General features: G+C 32.1%; 1 pseudogene; it reads left to right on the forward strand.

The window, feature by feature from the left end:
• Positions 1 to 4,418: 4,418 nt before the first annotated feature.
• Positions 4,419 to 5,062, forward strand: LOC101713251 (mitochondrial import receptor subunit TOM20 homolog pseudogene; annotated as a pseudogene).
• Positions 5,063 to 22,787: the final 17,725 nt, after the last annotated feature.

Genomic DNA, 22,787 nt, shown 5'->3' on the forward strand with positions numbered 1-22,787 from the left:
CATATTTCAAAAACATCCAGATTAGAAAGGAAGAAGTAAAACTATCTTAATTTGCAGACAAGAGCAACATCTATGTAGAAAATCTGAATGGATTCACAAGATTGTTACTAGTAATACTTTAGTAGCTTAGGAAAGCTACAAGGTGTAATATCCATATACAAAAATCAAATTTATTCATATACTTATAATAGGCTACCTGAAATTAAAATTAAAATATAATTTATGAGAGCTCAATATGTGATAAAGTTTATAGAGATATTTGCCACGTTTACACGTTGAAAATTAAGAACACTGTAGTCAGCAGTTGAGCAACTGTATTGGTCAGGTTTTCATTCTTGGGGCAGAAAAACTAACATATGCAACTTTAAAGAGGAAAGGTTTATTTTGCTGGTTTCAGAGATTTAAATTAATAATCAACTGACTCCAATGCAGAAACCTCAGAAGGATGTGGAAGAGGACAGTTTCTAACTTTAAAGTATCCAGGAACCAAAGAGTGGGAGGAAAAGCTGGAAAGATAGGTAGGGGCTGGGGACAGAAAGTATAACTATACAGGTCAGACGCCCCTTGACATAATTTCCCTAGCCATCTCCTCCATCCTAACATAACATTCAGCTGTGAATTCAGGGGATTAATACCTTGATGAAGTTAGCACCCCATGATCTAATTACCTCACAGTAACCCCACCTCTGAACACCTAAGCCTTCTGGGTACATACAAAATCCAAAACATACTGCAATTAAAGACTTAAATACAATTACAAGAATTACCTTGTTCATGTCTCCAGTGACTTAAGATTCTGAAGTCAAATCTATCTAAAATAAATGATAAATTATATATCTACTAAATCTTTATTAGGCTTTTTGTAGAAATTAATGTGCTATTTATAAATTCACTCAGAAATTCAAAGGACCTAAATTACCAAACTAACTTTCAAAGCATAAAGACATACTGGAAAACCATCCTGATTTTCAAATTTATTATAGTTCTACAGATTTATGATACCTTGATTTTTAAACTTTTCTCTATTAGTGTATGTTTACAGTATATAATATTTGCAGTATGTAAATGTTCATACATTTGTATCATATTTTTTATTCCCATCCTCTCCTACCTCCTCCTTCCTCCCTTTGTCTCTTGATTTCCATATTATTCAAGAAAATACTACCTACATACTTCCAATTATTTAATTTTTGTTTTGCTCTTTATTTACATTTTGGGTTTTTCATAAGAGACACCATGTTATATTTAAGCTTCTGTGACACCAGGACTTTTGTATCAAGATAAATAGATTAATGGGAAATAGTAAGAAGTGTAGAGATTGACATATATATCACTTTTGTAATAATTTTACAGAAATATAATTCGTATACAACAAAGTCCACCAACTTCAAATGTATAATTTAATGATTTTGGTATGTTTATTGGTTGTTCAGCTTATTGCAACTGCAATAAAGATCAAATTTAGAACATTTTTTACCTTGAAAATAACATCTCAATTCTCTGGTCTTCCTCAGTCTTCTGGAAACACTGCTGTACTTTCTATCTTTAGAAATTTACTTATTTTTGCTATTTTATATAATTAAATAATATCATATGACCCCGTATGACCAGCTTCTCAGATTTATAATATTTTCAAGGGGTATAGCTGTCATAGAATGTATTTGCATTTCTGATTTTAAGGCCGATGTTATTGCACAATAGGAGTATACCACATAGTAGGAAAGCAAATACAGTAGTAGCACATACACTGAGGTTATACATCAGTTTATGGATATTTTGATTGTTTACATCTTTTGACTATAATGAACTTTTATGTATAAGTTGTTGTGTGCATCTATATTTTTATTTCTCTTGGATTACACCTAGTCATAAAATTGCTAGATCTAATAGTAACTTTCTGCTTAACTTTTGAGTAACTTTAAACTGTTTTCTAAAGTGGTTGCATCATTTCCACTCTTCCCTCAACAATCTAAAATAATTATAATTTTTCTACCCATATATTTGTTATGGTTTGGATCTTGTGCACCCCCAAAAGCTAATGTGCTAAAGAATTGTTTCCCAGTTGCTGGGGTTTGGGGGGAGGTAGAGGTAGGTGAAGCTAGTTGGAAGAAGTCAGGTCATTGGGAATGTGCCCTTGAATCCTTATGGTGACCCTAGTCCTTTCTTTCCTTTTGCTTCTTGGATGCTGTCAGGTGAGCCTCTTCACTCCACCACATGCTAACCACCATTTTCATTTGCTACCTGTCAGTGTTCTACCTTGTCACAGGCTCCAAAGCTAACCATAAAAGAAACTTCTGAAACCATGAGGGAAGATAAGGTTTTCCTACTACATAGTAAGTTATTTATATCAGGTATTTTGTCACAGTGATAGAAAGATAAATGATACAACATACCCACAAATGTTTATTATTATCTGACTTTTTATTAAAGTCACCTTCCTGGGTATGAAGTGGAATTTCACTGTTCTTTTAACATTTCATACTCCTAATTACTGATGATGCCGATCAACTATTCACATCCTTACTGGATTTTTATTTCCTTTTGAGATGTATTTGTAAATAACCTTAGCATGTTTTTAATTAAGCAATTTGTATTTTTATTTTGCAATTGTAGAGAGTTCTTTGTATCTTCTTGTAATAAAGTAATTTTCAAATGTTTCCCATTATTTCAGTTTTCATTTTTTTACATCATTTGATTCACAAAAATTTTTAAATTTTAATGAGCTATGTCATTATTTCTGTTTACTTACTGTGTTTATGTGATCATCTCTGAAAATCAATTGTGTAATCTGAGATAGCAAATGATGTTTGTACTTGGGGAAGTAAATCCTGAGATAACAATTTTGTGGGAACAGGGTACCCCAGGACTCTTCTCAAACTTACAACTGGTGGTAACCTGCTGACTCCTGAAATGTCCTCAAGGCATCTTTCTTATTGCTCTGGTGTAAGGAACTTGGCTTCTCTTTAATTGCATTAATCTATTTAGTAACCATACCCTCTTTGGCCCCAATTTTAAATATGTTCCCTTTCAGGACAAGTTACACTTTTTCTAATTTTTTAAATATACTTTTTCCCCTTGTTGTAGTTGTCACTTTTTTTTCCCCATTAAGTTCATTGGTACATTTTAGGTATAAAATGCAGTTACATTCATCATTGGGATCTTGTATCATTACATGAGTCTCTTGGTTCTTATTTTTTTCCCCTTCCCCTGCCCTCCCTTCACCCCCTCCACACTTCCCTATTTGCAAAGACTTTCTTTCCATTTCTTTCCTTTTCTCGTATTTTTTCTTTTCCCTCTTTTCCTTTCCCCTACCCCTCCCACTTCCCCTGCTCCTTTAGACCTTTCTTCCTATTACACAATATCAATTATACATTTTTAAAATTACAATATCAAGATCTAGGAGACATTACTGCAGATTTTACAGAATTTAAAATGATATAGAAAACATATTACAAAAATCTTTTTTGAAATAAATCTGACAACTTCTAAGAAGTACCTTGGAAGACAAATTAATGAAACTAACTCTGGAGGAAATATAAAATTTGAATAGCACCTATTAAAAAAAGTATATTCCTAGATTGAAAACCTACCTATATGACAACAACAGACTCATATACATTTTAACTGATAAATTATATCAAACAATTAAAGCAGAAAAAAGAAGGAACACTTCTCCCCTCATTTTAGGAAATCCACATGGCACTAATCCTAAAACTGGATAAAGATAATAGAAGAAAAATGTATGAACATAGATAGAAATTTGTTTAACAAAACAAACTATTAGAAGTTAGATCTGGCAGGATGTAGAAAGTGGTTTTGTTATAGGGATGGCAGTGTTGGTTCAGCATTGGATGATCCACCCCCAAAAGTCATCATTTTAACAGAGGAAAGGAAAAAGCCATATGATCCTGTCAGTAGTTGGAGAAAAAGTACTGGACTAAATTCTACAGCTGTTCATGGTAAAAGCTATCAGGAGACCAGAAGTAGAACAGAACCTTCTCAACAGATTAAAGACATGTACTCCATACTTTCAGCAAAAACGCCTTATATGAATGGAGAAGATACAATGCTTTCTCCTTAAGGTGGGGAGCAAGGGCAGATATGCTTACTCTTTATCTGTTCATTAAACTTTGAAACCTAGGCCCCACCAAAATAGTCTGGCAATAAAATGACACAATTAGGATAGACTTGGCAAGGTAGAAGTAAAATCTTTATATGTAGATGAAATGATCATCTACAGAGAAAATACAAAAAAATTTCTAGGAGACCCTAGAACTTGTATTTGGATTTAGCAGGATTGCTTTCCGGTCCTCTTCAGGGGGCTTTGGCTCCAGGTGGCGTGATTTCCTCTACAGTTTTGTGGACTAGAGCTCCTGTGTGGTCCCTCCGAGGCCAGCACATGCCAAATTCGAGAGAAGATGGTAGGTCGGAATAGCGCTACCGCCGTCAGCCTGTGCAGGGCCCTCTTCATCGGCTACTGCATCTACTTCGACCGCAAGAGGCGAAGTGATCCCAACTTCAAGAACAGGCTTCGTGAACGAAGAAAGAACAGAAGCTTGCCAAGGAGAGAGCTGGGCTTTCCAAGGAGAGAGCTGGGCTTTCCAAGTTACCTGACCTTAAAGATGCTAAAGCTGTTCAAAAATTCTTCTTTGAAGAACTACAGCTTGGTGAAGAGTTGCTAGCTCAAGGTAAATATGAGAAGGGTGTGGACCATCTGACAAATGCAATTGCTGTGTGTGGACAGTCACAGCAGTTGCTGCAGGTGTTACAGCAAACTCTTCCACCACCAGTGTTCCAGATGCTTCTCACTAAGCTCCCAACAATTAGTCAGAGAATTTTAAGTGCTCAGAGCTTGGCTGAAGATGATGTGGAATGAAAAACAAATCTGAACATAATAAAATTTCAGAAAGATTAAAAAAATTCTTAGCTTGGAAGTTGAACAGCTGTGGGGGAATAAGGGCAAATATGATTGTTTATGGACTGTCCTACATTGAAATCTACCAAAGTTAATGTTTACTTTGTGTAGATCCATTTGCCTTTTCATTTATTTTTCCCAGTGAAAAGTGTATTTTAATAGAGAGCCTTTCATTTTGTAAAAACACTAAGTTATCAAAATACAGATTTTGTTTATTCCTTAAACCTACAGTTAAAATGTATATACAACATTAAAAACCCAGTGCTCAGTTTTAAAAGATAAGCAAAAAGACTGGAATTGTAACTGAGTATAGAGTACTTGTGTAATGTGTATGAGGCCTTAGATTTGACCCCAGCACCATAAAAAAGGAAAACAGTGAAAAAGTGTAGGAGATTGGTGAATATACATTTTTAAAGCTGGCATATTTTCTTATTGAGAGTTAGATATTGATTATGTTTTGGAATAGAGTGTTAAAATGAGAGATCCTTTCTTTCCATTTACTCTTAAAGATATGTGGTGTGCTGCTGTGCTGTACTAATGGCTCCACTTCTTCCCTCTTTATCAGTCTTGAGCTATTTTATTTAAATCAATGTACTTAATGTTTCTGGGTATTTATTTCCTTGTATTTTAAGTATAACTACAAATAGTACTGGGAATTAGATAATATGTACCTAATCTCCCCATAGGAGCTTCACTAGTTCATGTCTGCTCACTCTCCTCATTTATAAAACCAGGGAATCACTGATGAATTTTGACGTGTCTCTTTCAGCTTCTCATTCTTTTGGTTCTGTTCAGCATCTTCAAATTCACCTTCATCTGAGGATGTATTTGGGCAACCTGGACTTGCATTTTTTTCATGTTCTGAATTTTGCACGCTTGCCTGACAGTATTTCTGAATTGATCTTTTGATTTTCACTGGAATTAGACAGTTCTGTGACTATGTAAATTTGAAAATTTACCTTTAAGGTAACTGGATCATCTGCCTATAAAAATGTTTTTCCCCTTTTTCTTTCATCTTCTGTGTATTTCAGACTGATTAATGTATCTCATACAATGACAGTGGGATATAATACTAACTAAAGACTTGAACAGAGTTTGTGGGATTTTTTACTCTCACAGTGAGTATTATCTGCCATTTCATAATTGAGTCAGATTCAGAATTGAGAATAAAGATCTTTGGCATTTAAAGTCCAAAAAGAAAAGAAGAATTTAGCAGGATTAGAAAACACAAGGTATATATAAAAATTCAGGTCTGTGTATACTTGCTATAAATGAAGAATTGGATATTGAAATTTAAAAGTTATGTAGGAGTACAAAGGACCTAGAAAAGTTTTTAAAAAAGACAAATAATAGTATTGGAAGATGTTTAGTACCTAATTTTAAGACTTCTTCTAAATCTACAGTAATCAAGGCAGTGTTGGTGTAAGGAAGGACATATAGATCATTTGAATAAAACAGAGAATCTAGAAATAGAACCACACATACATGGTTCACTGAGTTTTGAAAGATTATTTAACATTAGCATTTTATAGAATATAAACTCAATTCAAGAGAGGAGGAAGAGATAGTGTTTTCAGCAAACAGCACTAGAACACCTGCTATCCGTATATAAAAAATGAACCTCAATCCTTTATTTCCATACATGAAAATAACTTGAAGGGAGCTGTGAACCTAAATATGAAAGCCCAAAAGTATAAAACTTTAAGAAGGAATTATAAGGGAAAATGTTTATGAATTTAGGGTAGGCAAGAAGTACCTAGGATACAAAAAACATGATGTGTAAAAGAAAAAAATTGATAAATGAGATTCCATCAAAATTTAGAACTTTAAATGACATCATTAAAATGAAAAGTAGTCCTTAAACAGACCACATTTACAATGCATATAACCTATGACCAGAATATATAAAGAACTCTTACAGCTCATTAATAGACAACCCAATTAAAAAGTAGACATAAGAAGATGATAAATAGCCAGTCCAGCACAAGGAAAGGTGTGCAACTCTAGAATCAGAAAAATACTAATCAGTACAATAATAAGATTGAATTATACACTCATTAGGGAGATGAAGTTAAAAGTTTTAAAAGCCTTGTCATGACTTTTACTTTTTGTTGGATTCTCCCCCTTTGCGTTTAATTTATCATGCCCAATGGACTCATTCTGCTGGGTTTCCTGGGGTCGTGATCCTCATTGTCTTTCCCCGGGGTATTGTCTAAAATTTTTTGGAGTGCCAGTTTGATATTCATGAAGTTCCTGAGGTGCTCTTTATCATGCAAGTATCTTATTTCTCCATCAATTTTGAAAGATAGTTTTTTAGAGTACATCAGTCTGGGTTGGAAGCTGTTTTCCTTTAGGGCTTGAAATACATCACTCCAAGCTCTTCTTGCCTTGAGGGTTTGCATTGAGAAGTCTGCTGTGATTCTGATGGGCTTTCCTTTGTATGTAATAAGTTTCTTTTCTCTCACTGCTTGTAGAATTTTATTCTTCTGTTGGATTTCTGGAATCCTAACTATTATATGCCTATGTGTAGATTTTTTTTTGATCAAGGCTAGCTGGAGTCCTATATGCCTCACTTATCTGTATGTCAAGTTCTTTTCCCCTGCTTGAGAAATTTTCTACCATCACTTCTGTGAACAGTTTTTTTATGTCATCTGCACTCTCTCCTCTTTCTTCATTGACTCCAATCAGTCTTATGTTATTCTTCTTTGCATCATCTAGCAGCTGCTGGATTGATTTCTCATGTTCCCTTACAATTTTAATGCAATTTTTCTTTTCCTCCTCACTAATTGCAATTTTATCTTCTATATCTGAAATTCTATGCTCACATTGGTTCATTCTGCTGAGCAGACTTTCGATGGAGTTTTTAATCTCCTGGAAATCTGTGTGCATCTGTTTTATGGTTTCCATTTGTTTCCTATGTTGGGTTTCCATCATGTTCTTCAGATCCTCTATTTTTTTTTTTTGTCCTCTCTAGATTTACTAATCATGTCTTGCACCATGAGCACAATCTTTGCTATTATCTGAGTGATTATTTCTGATTTCATTTTTCCCAGATCCTCTTTTGTTGCCAGTTCAGAGAGTCTAGGTGGTTGAGTATCAGACTGTTCCATCTCATTTCCCTTTGAGGTTGCTGTAGGTGATCTGGAAGTCTGTTTTTGAGACTTGTTTATGTGTCTTCTCATTTCCACGGTGTGTGTGTGGGGGGGTGCTTCTGGCACCTGCGCCGCTCACTTTCTCTGCCCTAGGAGCATGGGATGGTGGTGGGGGAGCTTCCTTCAGGGTGCTGGGACCGGCTCACCTTCTCTACCCTAGGAGTGTGGGATGGCAGCAGGGGAGCTTCTGTAGTTGTCACTTTAAATTGACAGTCATCAAAACCTATCCCCCACTGCTTGAATGTTGTGCTACCTTGAAATTTCACTTTTCAACTCAGGCTTTCACCAAGTCTCAGTGCATGGAAAAATACATGCAAATTTTTTTACCAGAATGTAACATGAGTAGCCTGTAGTCCATGTGAGATATCATGAGCACACTGTTTACTGTAGGAATTTCCATCTGTTTTGTGGCCTTCTAAGATTACACAAGAATTGCCTATTAATTTATTTTTGCAGATTCATCTATCCTGCTTCTCAATATTTTCCAAATTACACAGGCAAATCAATTCCAAATGCTTCTGAACCATAATCAGATACTGTCACAACAAAAGCTCTACTTCTCAGTGTTAATTTTCTATTGTTCAATTTTCCATCATTCTTATTAAATGCTTGATATAACATCTTAAATTAAGGAGGAAATATGTATTTGGGCTCACAATTTCAAATGTTTCAATATACATGTTTCAGTGATTTCCTCTCTTGCCTTTGGGCTAGTAGTGAGGTTTTCCATTGTGACAGCAAGCATGTGGCAGAGAAGGACATTCATTACATGGTGGCTGGAAAGCAAAGAGAGGCAAAGTCCAGAGTCTCAATATTCCTTTCAAAGATACATCTTCAGTGGCTTAATTTTCTTCCACCTACCCTCACTTCCTATTGGTTCCACCATCATCCACCACTTCTTTCAGCTAAGGACCTTCAACAAATGACCTTTAGGGGACATTTAAAATCCAATCATAACAATTTGTCTTTAAAAAGTTACTGTATTATTCTTTTTAAATAAAGCTTTAGGAACTTAAAACTAACCTATTATCTGGTTGGAAGACCAAGGAAAGCAAGGAATAATGTCTTCCAAAATGTCATGAGTAATTGGTTGAGAATGATAGACAATATAGAAGTACATATTATTGTAACTGTGGTTTAATGGGTTATGTATATGTAGAATACATATGTATATGTATTATGTATATGTATACTGTATATGTATATACAAAAATGTATATTAAAATTCAATAAAACTGGTAAAAACTATTTTTAAATTATATGAATATCTTGAATCCTTCATTCTTTAGTGTTTTATTGACTAAATGTTGGAAATCTTTTAAATGATTCTTGTGAATTGAGAACTTTCAAACTAGTCTGTAACTGAATTTATTTTTATAAGACAGTTATGAGCAGATGAATTGCATAAAGAAAGGACATATATTAACTTGAATTCAATAATTTAAAAGATATATAAAAATAATATGATACAATTAGTTACATTATTATAGAGGTTTTATAGAGATATTAGAATGCAAATCGATCAGTTAAAATATTGAAATAATTTTAGTGTTATTTTTTAATAATTTATATTAGATAGTGAGAAATTATTTTTGTTTGTGTTTATGAGATCATACTAATTTTATGTACAAGTGAAAATTTAGAACTTAATATATTATATACATTCAGTAATTTTTATATATCTTGATAAAACTTTAAAAATAAATGTTTTTGAAGTCAATTTTGATTATTTTTTTACTTACTTTATGAAAGAACACATGATATTTATTAATCTCTATTTTCCAAATTGTAGGACTGTTTAGATTGATATAATTAATTAAAGTAAATGAAAATCATCAGATATCAGAGGGATATATGCATACATTTGTATTTTGTGAGCATACATATATGTATAAATACAAATACCAATGAGGACATATACTGTGAGGATATACGTATGCATATATATGAAGCAGTTACATAAAATATACATAAATTTAGATATGCATTCACAAATGTAAAAACATATAATGGGTGAATAGTATGTTATTTTAATTTTGTATCCCTATATGGTAACTTAGACAGCACTATATTACCATGGATTCACATGAATATGTAGAAAAAAATGTAGGAAACATAAATCAAATTATAGGCACTGATGTAATTGTTTCAATATTATAGAAATTAAAATGCCTTTCATACATTCTAAACTTAAATCCATTTAATCATTCAATATGTTAGTTACTTTAGCTTTGGTTATAATACATAAGATAATTGGTGCAAGAAGCTTTAAGATATACTGGTAGCTGTGCATCCATGTTTATAGCTGCAGTTTGTAATAGATAAAACTTGGAAACAGCCCAATTGTCCACCAATGGGAGACTGGATAAAGAAGATGTGGTTTTTTTATAAAATGGAGTACTACTTAGCCACAAAGAATGAGAAACTAGAGACATTTATAGCTAAATGGATGCACATTGAGGCCATACTGTGAACTGAAATAAATAGGACACATGTGTAAATACCAAAAAGTTTTTCTAGTGTGAGAAACTGAAAGTGTAAATAAGGATCAAAATGTATAACAGATAATGTAAAATAGGAAGAAAAGGTCCAAAGGGGAAAGGGAAGTGAGTGGAGTAGAGTAAAGGAAAGAAGGGAAAGGAGTAAATATTACAAAAGGAAAAAACAGAAACAAAGTCTTTGTAAATAGGGAAGGGCAGAGGGGTTAAAGGGAGGGCAAGGGAATGGGGAAACAAATAAGAACTAAGACATATCATGTAAAGGTACAAATTCCCAATGATGAATACATCATATTGTATACTTAAAATGTATCAAAAACTTAATGAATAAAAAAAAAGATGTACTGGTAGCAAAGAACATTTATTTGAATTTAAGTACTCTTTAACCTCTAAATCCTATAATTTTTCAACTGTTATGAATATTTTTATGAATTAATTCTTAATTATCCATATTTAAACTGTCACAGTTGCCAGTTTATATCTCAAAATTCTCTGATAAATTTTAGTTGTATATGTTTTTTATTTTATTTATAGAAGTTTTATGACAGATGTATTTTTTGAGAATAATTTTGTCTACCATTGTTTTATCATCTTCTGTAATTATATTTTCTTCAGTTTGGGTGTATTTTTGCTAGTGTCCAGATGTCCCCCTAAAACCTCATGCACTCATACGTGGGGCTTTGCAGAGGTAGCTGCATCTAGAGTGTATGATACTAGGATTAAGTGTGTGAAGCTGGAATTAAGGGTGTGTGACTACTAAATCACATAGTCCACTAATTGGTTTCGCATAATTCTGGATGTGGGTAATGGGAAGGCCCACCATAGGTGTGGGTGCTATCCACCCTAAGGGCATTTAGACTACCAAGAATATAAGGGACAGAAAGAGGGTTGCTGTCATTGTTTGCTGTTTCTCCAATTAGCTGCTTTTCTGCCTTCTGCCCACCACAAACTGTTTCTAATCTGTTATGGTTCTCTGCCTTGCCACTCTGCCTAGGAGCCAGGCAACTATGACATATGACCTCTACAAACTGTGAGCCAAAGAAAATTTTAACTTTGGTTGTTGAGTATTTTGTCTCAGCAATGAGAAAAATATCCAAGACAGGGTGATACCAAAATAATTCCAAATTGGTGTAGCATATATGGATATGAAATGATTGAAAATCTACCCAGTATTTATGTCTAAGCCTATAGAGTTACATGAAGAAAAGCTGCTATCAAAAATATGCTTTACTTTTCTTTGCTTGCAAAACTGTTAGTTCTTTTTCACAGACTTTTCATGACTCATATTTAAATGAGTTGAATGTGAGCCAGTTCTATTTAGATTCATCTGAATATATATAATGATGAAATTATAGTATTTTCTCTAAGCATTAACAAAAATTGACTTAAAGAAAAAGCTGTTTCCAAATCATAGAATACATCCAAATACAATCTGCCTCCGAAGAAGGATCTAAAGTGGCAAACAGAAAGGAGAAAAAAAAAAGAAAGATGGTTTTTAAAGTTATGAAAATTTTGTTATAAGGTTATATTTCAATAAACCTAACATTATGTTCAATTAATATAATAAAGTTCTGTACTGTAATATTTTAATTATCAGTTATTCTTCTTGAATTAGTGAAGATGAGAACAATTTGTTCCATCACTTAAATGATTTAACTCTTTATTCCTTTCTGACTTTCTTGACCACACAGGGCTATTAACTACTTTCAGAGCAACTATTAATCAAAAAGTTACTTAATTCTTTTTTCTATTGAGATGATACTTGTTAACAGTTTTGGTTGTAAAGGTCTCCAACCTCTCAACTTTCAAATTTTAAAAATCCCATACTCTTATAAATGGTTGGTCTAATTTTTCCCTATTCCTTTTTTTTTTTTACCTAGTTATTATGGGCCTGTTAGTATTTTAAGTTTGTTTTCTATGGAATAGAGGAATAGCAAAGATTCACACATTTCAAGAAAATCAGCAGCAATGTACTTATTTAAATGATAAGGTACACAAGGTAGATTTCATAGACATGAGAGGAATGGATAATTTTATAGTATTAACCTAGATCAATCAAACTATTATGGTTACAGAGTATTAAAGGAGAAAGGAATATGTGTGTGTGCATGTAAGAAAGAAATAGAGAGAGAAAAGTTTCATAAAGAAGAAAGGAATGCAGATTAATTTTTAATGGATAGTTTCAATAAACATTTTCATCATTTGGTGCTGTGAATGTGGAAAAGACAAGTGCACTAAGAAGGTAGAAGCCCTTTGTCTCAAAAGGATGGCCCTGTTGAAAAGGTGGGAGTAAAGTTTCTGAGCATAGGAAAATTAGTAACACATTTATGTTATGCTTTTTTGTAGAACAAAACAGAATTTTTCCCTCTAAAGTATGGCAAGCTCAGTAAGTTCCCTTTTTACAGTGCTCTCAAACTGTAAAAATAACAATATTATGGATAATTATCCTGGTTCAAAAAGGACAAGATTAATTTGAGCAAAGGCACAATGAATTGTGTTTAATTGTGCTATGTCATCTGTTTGGCCTTTCCTTTTAAATTAAAAGAATACTACAGATTAAAGCACAGTAATATTCTAATGAAATATGCATATTTTCTAATTAGGAAGAATGGCACACTTATTGTTATGGCATGTGTGAATTTTTAAACAATAAAGGAAAATAGACTGAAACCACAGCTGAAATGTTATGCAGCATAGTAGAGAGAAAACAGTGCCAAGGTTATCTATCTACTTAATTAGGATAAAAAATTAGGTCTATCTAATCATTTTCAAATGTAATATTATTTTTATATACGGTTACATGTGTGTAACATTTAACCATTTTAAACTATGTTTAGGTACTATTTCTCTCAAAAAATTTCACTACTAGGATCATATGCTAGGAAATGAGGAAACGAATTTTTCAGTGGTTTTATAGAGGATGGAATGATTAAAGAACAATCAACAATTTATAATCCATCTCTAGAGAGCCAAAATACTTGAATCAATGTTTAAAAAAAAAGTTTCTTTAAGTTTGTCTAATATATCCATTTAAATTACTATTTTAAAAAGTTAGGTCTGAGTAATTTTATTTGCTTTGATAATAGGTGTTCCAAATCAGAATAGTTGTTTGGACTGAGATGTGTATTAAAACACTTGCATTTAGCAAAAGTGAGTATCTGTGACTTTAGAGTATTTAACACATTTATTATGAAATAATAATAATTTTTACTAATGTATTTTAAATTTTCAGTGGATAAACAATATTAGGTAGTAATGGTTAAATAATATTCCATGAACAATAATGCAATAATATAAAAAGAAAAATTCCTTTTACCCTTTGAATAAATAGAGCTTTCTAATCTCTTAAAAATATAGATTTGATCATTTTGAATAATTTCTCTCAGTGAAAAAGAACATAAATACACAGATATTGCATCAAAATAGTTGTGTGCATGTCTGTAATCTGAAAACTCTTGGCACACGTAGAAATCATTAGACAGATGAGACATACTTACCATTTTATTTCTACTACTTATTTTTATTACTAAACTTCATCTCTTAAAACTCATTCTTAATCCCAACCAAATTTTTGAAAAACTTCTACTAGAAAAATGTAGGAAATTTTCCTTTGCTCTTCTTTTTCTTTTTTTCTTCTTCCCTTTCTTTCTTTCTTTCTTTCTCCTTCCTTCCTTCCCTTCTTTTTCTTCTTCTCCTTCCTCCTTCTCCTCTTCCTTCTTCTTGTTCCTCCTTAAAATATATTCTCTGGGGAAAAGGGAGAAGGGGCATAACAACTAGAAAAGAGATATGTGAAAAAAATTCTGTTCAAGATTCAGAGAAAAACAAGAAAACATAACACCTGTCTCCCCCTTGCTTCAATTTAAATTTTGACATGTGTCTTATTCTGTGCACTGAATATAGTAATGCACATTCTTGTAGACCTCCATTTAAAGGAATGTGAATAATGTGAACAGCTTGTGGAGAAATATCTACTCTATATGCTTGGAAATATTAAAACAAAGAATATTTAGAACAATAAATTGATAAATTAATTTTAACAAAATGCTTCTTTGAGCATTCTAATACTCAGAATTTGATACATAACTATTATAACAACTGAACATTTCACACTAAAATGAAAAATAATTGTTAAATTTGAAAATTAATTATATATTTATAACTTAAAAAAACTAGTAACAAAGATGAATACTTTTTTCCTTTGCATATTATTGCTTTTTTATATAACATTAGAATTTTGTGACAGAGTTTTCTACTTTGTACTCTACTGTGAAGTCTACGTTTTTATTACATTTGATCAATAATCGAACGTTTCTGAAAGGACATAACATAACAATATATCTAGTTTTAATCAGCTCTCAAGCATAATTGAAGCATAGAATTCTTAATCTCTAACCATGTGATTGGTGTATATTATTTCTGCCAGTCAGTTGTGAAGTTATTTCAATAAATAAACACAGCAATTCTATACATGTATGGTATCTCCAAACTTAGATTATAAGTGAGATGAAATTAGTACCCAACTCAGAGGCAATACTCTTGGTGTAGATGCTGGCTGTGCTATTTAAGTTATTTAAGATTGTTTTTACATCATGTTGGGAATTTAGCTCAGTGGCACTGTGCCTGACTTGCAAGTACAAGGTCCTGAGTTCTATCCCCGGTACCAAAAAAAGAAAAAAATTTGATTTTATATCAGCATTAAGATTTTAAATATGCAAAGTGATTTATGACTTTCTTCATACATTAAAGAAGGGATATGGATGGATAAAATTTAACTTTCTGTAATAACGTATCTATGCATTGTTAGTGGGTTGAGTCTTCTCCAGTCACTAAATTTCCTGTCTCTCATTGTTAAATTTTTCCCCACTTTCTTCAATTGTTTGGCTTAGAGAGGGTGGAGGCTATGATCCTGACAACATGTACAAAAGAAGGGTAGGCTCAGAAGTTTAAATAAAGTTAAACTTGACTTTAGCTGAAAATGCCTTCAATAACAGTCTGAAAGTTTTTCAGAAAAGTAGAAATTGTAAAGGTAAATTCAGGTGAAAGTTTATATTTAACACCTAGTTATGAAACAAAAATTTTAATTTTAGTTTAATGGTATTAATTTGATCCTCAGTCATGTGTCTTCAACAAGGTGCCAAAACCCCTCAGAAAAATCTCTTCTGGGTTAAATAAACTCCTTGGAGAGACAACTGAAAGAAAGAGGAAGTATATTAAAATTATAGTGAATGATTAATTTTTTATAAAAAATTATGATAGAAAACATATTGCCATTAAACTCCCTCAAAATAATCCCCCTTGCTTTTAACGTGATTCGTTGATCATTCTTGTCACCATCTGAAGCCATTCTGAAGTCTTCTTTCCTAAGTGTCTTTAGTGCCTGCCTCCATGTTCTGAATTAATTCAAAATGTTTACTTTTCATGGTCATTTCAACTTTTGGGAAGAGTTAGAACTGCAAGAGGACACACTGTTATGTTTTTAGGAGGCTGCCTTTCTGTTGGATGGCACTTGACTTACCAAGTTTATAATCATACCTCATTAAGATGCTCATAAAAGACTTCCTAGAACTACTTCAAGAAGTGGCAAAAATGATGGGATAAGTATGTTCAAAGTGAAGAGGAGTATCTTGAGAGGAATTAATGGCAATGTGTCTTTTATTGTACTAAATTAAACATTCACAGTAGAATTTGACTCTTCTGTTTTCTTTTACTCTCTCTTCTCCTTCAAGATGATAAAATGGGAAACATTTGGCTATAGAAAAAGAAAAAAATAGCAAAGAAAAAGAATAGGAAATTTAACCTTTGAGCATAAGAAATCTGTGATATTGCATATATGTGCTGTTTATCTTAGTGAATATATTATATATCAAGGGCTGCCTTTTTGACGGATTTCATTGCCTAGTAGTAAAATTAAATGCTAAAATTTGTAGCTCCACATTTTCCGCAGAAGCTAGGACGGAATTTTAGTCATATATAAGCTGTGCATATGTTACTCCTTTCCATTGTCCTGAACCACATCATTTTTGTTGGGAAATTTTGAGCAAAACAATAATTTTGTGTTATAATACTCTAGAATGAATATGGTGTACAAAGGGATGTTTCCTACCATGGGCTACATGGAATAGGATGACATGGGATTTCATCTCGCTACTCAGAACTTTTCTTCAAATTTTATAAATTTTATAACGTGTTTAGTTTAGAATATTCCATTTAGTATTTTCTGAGAGTAGTTGACCACAGTAACTAAAACTGTAGAAGGCAAACCTAAGACAAACAGAAGGACTAACGTATTGACAAAAATATTTTTCACAAAGAAAAAGTTTAAGAGAATATACTTTTGACAGGACTCTGAAAAAGAATATATTCTCAAATATTACTGTGAATGCAAAATGATGAAATTTTGTCAGTGATTTTTTAAATACTCAACAAAATTATACATAAAGATCTTTTATCTGAAAATTCTACTCTTAATAATCTAACCAAAAGACACAAGTGGTAAACAAAATTATATTGTACCTTTTATTATAATGCTTAAAAATTGAAAACACAGAAATATAAGTTAAGAATTCAATTTTTCATATTTAACTTTGAATATATGTAAATATATGTAATATATTATGTATATAATACAGAATTTTAAAAGAAAATAAAACAATAATATCAGTGGAAAACAGTGGGAAGACACCTGTCTACTTCATATAATTTGGAAGAGGGGCTCATATTGGGGATTGAACCCAAGGCTTCACATATGTCAGCTGAAGCCCTACTGGTGAGCTACATAGCCAGCTATGTAAACATTTGATAGCATAATTCTACTAAGAAGAAATGTAACTGTGAACTAAAAAAAAAAAACAGTATTTTTATTTTATTCCTGGTTGTATACAGCATACAGTTAAAAAGAAGTGCAATCAAATCTTAAATTCAATGTAAAAAATTTATTATTTAATTAATATCAATATGGTTATACTGAAATACACAGGTGCATATGTGGATAGATAGATATACAGTGATAGGCAGAAAACCTGTATAATTGTCTATTATACCATTTAGTCCTTATTTACACTTTCAGTTTCTCACACTAGAGAAACTATTTGGTATTTACACATGTGTGTCCTATTTATTTCACTTAAGATTATTGCCTAAATGTGCATCCATTTAGCAATAAATGTCTCTAATTTCTCATTTTTGATGGCTGAGTAGTTGGTATCATTAAGAATAACAAAACAGATCAAAATCTTTCCTTTAAGATGTTCAATTCTCACTTGAAAAAACGTACGGAAAAAGAATACAAGTAAAATATCTGGCATATTAAAAAAGTAACATGTGAAAAGGAAAAAAAAACAGAGATAAAAAAACAGATGGAAAATCGTCAAAGAGAATGGCTGTAAAATTAAAGTGTGTTAGTCTGCTTGCCATTACTGCAGGAAAATACCTAAGATAATCAACCTAGTAGAGAAAAATTTATTTTGTCTCATAATTTTAAAGGTTTAATTCATGGAGAATTGGTCCTATAGTTTTTGGGCCTATGGCAAGGCAGGAGGACATCATTCTGTCAGTGTGTGGCAGAGGACATTGCCCATCCCATTATGGTGTCCAGGAAGCAGAGAGAGATAGAGGAAAGGCTTTGGTCCTAATATCCCCTACAAGGACACACCTTCATATGACCAGATTTCCAACTAGGCAGCACCTCTGAAAGTTTCCACCCCTTCTCAATAGCTCCACACTGGTGAGTAAGCCTTTTGTTCACAGAGCTTTGTGATATTTTCAAGATCCAAGGTTCAACAAGTGCTACAGCTGGCAACAATAAGAAAATAAATAAATAAATAAAACATTCGAAAGACAAAAGGAGGTACAGAATGTGCAAATTCTTGGGAATTGTAAGGATAAGAGTATTTGAATAAAGAAATAGTATTATTTAACTCAAATTTAACAGAAACATCCTGAATCTACTTTATGAATAAATTGTGGAGGGCAAAGGTGGATGCAGGAGCAGCAGTTAGCAGGTTTATGTGATTTTGGTAAGATTTGAAGTTTTGAGATTTTGGCTGTTGAGGCAATGATACATGAATAAAGGACACATTTTTTCAATTGTTAAATGCAGATATGTTAGAAATAGGGTTTCTTAAATTTCTTATACACTGGATTATCTGCAAAATTTTTCAGTAACTCAGGATCCATATTATAAATGCATGAATGTGGGTCTCTCCCTCACCAATTATTGGTTCACAATTAAGGCCCTTGTCTCAGTTAGTGGTCTTATCTTTTTCTTAGCTATTCATGCTTGCAAATCTACACTCTCTCATTCTAACATATAGGCACATGATTTTTATCTCTTGACAGTTATTTCTTTTTCATCCTGAGCCTAGTAGTCAATCTTTTAGTTTCTTCAAGACATTATAAAACAAATTTTAATGCTTAGTTGAAGCATTTGAAATATTTCTTCTCTTACTGACATACCAAATTTTTAAAATACACCTCTTTATTATTTCCTTAATTTATTCTAATTACTTACATCTAATAGCTTCTAAAGGATATGTGGAGACTGACAAAATTAGTACTTTTCAGTATAATTTGCAAGCTATATGACAAATAGGGCTAATGGGAAACTTTCATACTTTACCATTACTTATTTTCTATATCTGTATTGCTATATACCTCTATCTAAATCTATCTATATAAGCATGGACTATTATTTGACCAGAGATTAGTACCACAAATTGATCAAATTAATATATTCTTAGATGGTCTACCTACATGTCTTAGTTTCATTATTTCTTGAATGTAGATTTTGTCTTCTAGAAATATGATTCATTTTTAAATAGCAGCTAAAATCATCTTAAATTATCCCCTTTCCAATTTACCATATAAATTTGTTGACTATTATTGTTACTAAGCTTGTATTAAGTACTATTATTACTAATCATTGGATATGACTTACATTCTATAATTAATACAATATTATCCCCACATTCACTAGCATTGAAAATATTCTTGGACCAAAGAGCCATTTATTGAGTACATTTAAAAATTTTTTAATAGCACTCATTGAAATCTTACTTATATTGAGATGATTATATCAAATTCTTTGAAGAAATAAAATATCTTTGATCTTAAATACATAAAATATCATGGAGTGCTTATGCATTAAATATATTTCTATAGAACTTGAACATGTGGAGCCATGCTGATATCATTGCCTGTTTATTGTTTTATAATTACACTTTATGGGTAAAATGCAGTGATTTTACTTCTAATCATTTCATGGAAAAAATTGGTAGCTTTGAGCCTATCTGTCTTCTTATCCACTGAGGCTAATATATCTGTAACAATTATAAGTTTGGAATAATTTTTTCTTTTTTCAAAATGCTCTCATATTAGAGTCATAGATTTATTTGTGACTGATTTGAAATTCTAATATTTATTTTTCTTTATAGCATGTTTGTTTTATTTTTTTCCCTCCCTCCAGTAACAGGCATAGAACTCAGGACCTTGTGCTTCCAAGGCAGGCACAGAACCACTGACCTAAATCCCAGTCCCTGCAAGCTTGTTTTCAAAGTTATTAAAATACAAAACTTAAGTAGAAAAAAAGACTATTATTTTGTGAATCCTCTGAGATTATTTGTACTTTTAATAACTGACAACATAATGCACACAAACTATTACCTCTTTCTTTTTTAGTTACATATTTTATATTGTCGACATTTTGATAATGTGTACTCAGGTCTTTAACATAAACACAATGCTGAAATGAATTCATTTGAAAGAAATATAAAATTTTATTTATTCTGTCTTATCTCTACTAACAACTAATATTTTTGTATAAATAAAAACAAATTAATAGGTTAGGTGGAACACAAAATACCATAGCCTGGATGAATAAAAATTATTTTCTCACATTTTTAAAGACCAGAAGACAATGTGATCCTGGTATTGGCAGATTTCACTTCTTCTGAGGTTTTTCTCCTTGACTTGCAAATGACTTTTTTTCTCCTCCTGTCTTTTCTTGGTCTGTTTCTTATGCATACTCAGTTCTATTGTCTTTCCTTCTGCTCCCATACTTCTTCATATAAGAGCACATAAAAGTAGATTATCTCTGCTTTTCTCTCTTTTTAATTTAGTGATCTGTTTCAAATACAGTCACTTTCTATAGCACCAAATGTTGGAGTATCAACATTATAATTTGGAGAAATGATCACAATTCAGGGTATAATAAGTTCCTTGACGATTATTTAGATTTCTTACCATTGTTTAGTATTATGTTACCATTTTAACCTTATCTTCCACTATCAACACAGGTTCTGCATGCTTAAAATTTTTTATTTTAACTTAATTTATTTGAAATCTTTCTATATATGGAATCATGTCATAAAAATGCACTGGTAAATATAAAGTGATTCATACAATATTGTTATGGTTCAGATTAAAATGTCACTCCAAATTCTCATGTATTTGGAAGATGATTGTATCATGGCAGCATTATACTTAGCAGTGGGTTAATCCATGGATGAGTTCATAGCTGAATATGCTGCTGGGTGGTAAAGCTTGTTGGGAGGATGCAGGTCATCAATGGCATGACTCAAAGCTGTATTCTTGTCCCTGGATTCTCCCTTATCTCTCTGCCTCCTGGTTGCTATGGGTAAACAGATTCCTCACCAGGATCTTCAACCATGCCTTTGGAGTCAGCCAATCATGGATTTAACCATCTGGAAACTGTGAGTCAAAAAGAATCTTATTTGTTAAACACTTAATGATGGGTAATTTGTACAGGCAATGTGAAAGTAACTAATACAAGTAAAAAGTAAAAATGAAGGAGAGAACAACTAATATTATCCAGAAAAATAAAACCTGCAATGATAGAAAAGGAATCAACTAAAATGTTTCCCATTCACTTAATTCAAGCCTATCTTTTTAGTATTTTAATTCAATAACCTTGCATTCTTGTATATTAATAAGGAAGATTTACTGTATATTTATTTATTAATTATAAAATAAATGCTCAATCTTTTCAACATTTTAAAATCGTTCTGGACAATTAAACTCTAGAAAACCAGAAACAAAGCCAGAATGCAGAGTGTTTTATTTGCATATCCAAATTTCCAATTATGTGCATAGTATTATGTAAATGATCTTTATTTCCTCTTAGAGCTTGATGGTTGCAAACTTGCCCAATAGTCCTTGCAGAAAACCATGCTCCACCAACAAACCTCTTAAAATAACATGCCTGATGAATCTTGCTTTTTTTGAGAACTACGAGAACTCAATTCTTTTTTTTTTTCACAGTACACATCAGTTATATATTTAAATACTTGAAAAGGTCAGTGATGGAAAAAATAGGTTTATCATGACAGTTTATATTCATTAGATTTATTTTACCATTTAAAAAAAGTGCTGCCTCTAGGTTATCCTAGCCAGACAGACAACACTTCATGACACAAGCAGCTACTGTAATACTATAATAGACACAGCCATTATAGAATGATTTACAAGTTGGGAGAAAACTCAACAGTGTAAGGGTGACTTGTTTATTTAAACTAAAAAATAAAACAAACTTTTTCTCAATTGATTGAACGGGCTACAAAATTCCACCTACTGACAAAGGAAGCAACATAATCACATTGATGACATTTCTGCTAATTGCTTTTACTTTATTTCCTCCTTACAGGACAGCTGGACACTCAGCTATATAATTTTCTAGACTGCATGATGGCTTCAAGGTTGGCCTACCATAAGTGACCGAAAGAAAGTTATGTTGTTCATCTGACATTGACTCATGTGGGTTTTAAAAACAGAGAAAATGGCTAATTGTGCTGTATGTACTTACAGAACCCAAAGAATCAATCTGAGTAAGTGTGAAATAAATAAGTGGTCCATGAGTAAATACAATCTCTGGTGGGCTTAAATCTAGGAGAGTGAGCCCACTGAACACTAACAATACCATGTAGAAATGTCTAGAAACATCATTTTCCTAGAACTCAGTTTGGGAGACCATGTCTTGCCTGAATATATACATTATTTACAAAATATTCCCTTTTGCCCTCTGAAATTTAGCCATTTTTGTTTGGCTATTAAGCTGTTTTCTTCCCATATGCTCAGCAATACTGTAGTTATAACTATCATTAAAATACTCTTATGCATGAATTACAAATATTAATAAAGTAACTCTGCATGTATAAATATCTCAATATTCTAGCAGAATTTAAAGCATTCAGAATGTACATAAAAGTT

This window comes from Heterocephalus glaber, unplaced genomic scaffold (genome assembly GCF_053883595.1).
Source record: "Heterocephalus glaber isolate CG9 unplaced genomic scaffold, H.glaber_assembly_v1.0 deba00001442, whole genome shotgun sequence".
NCBI lineage: Eukaryota > Metazoa > Chordata > Mammalia > Rodentia > Bathyergidae > Heterocephalus > Heterocephalus glaber.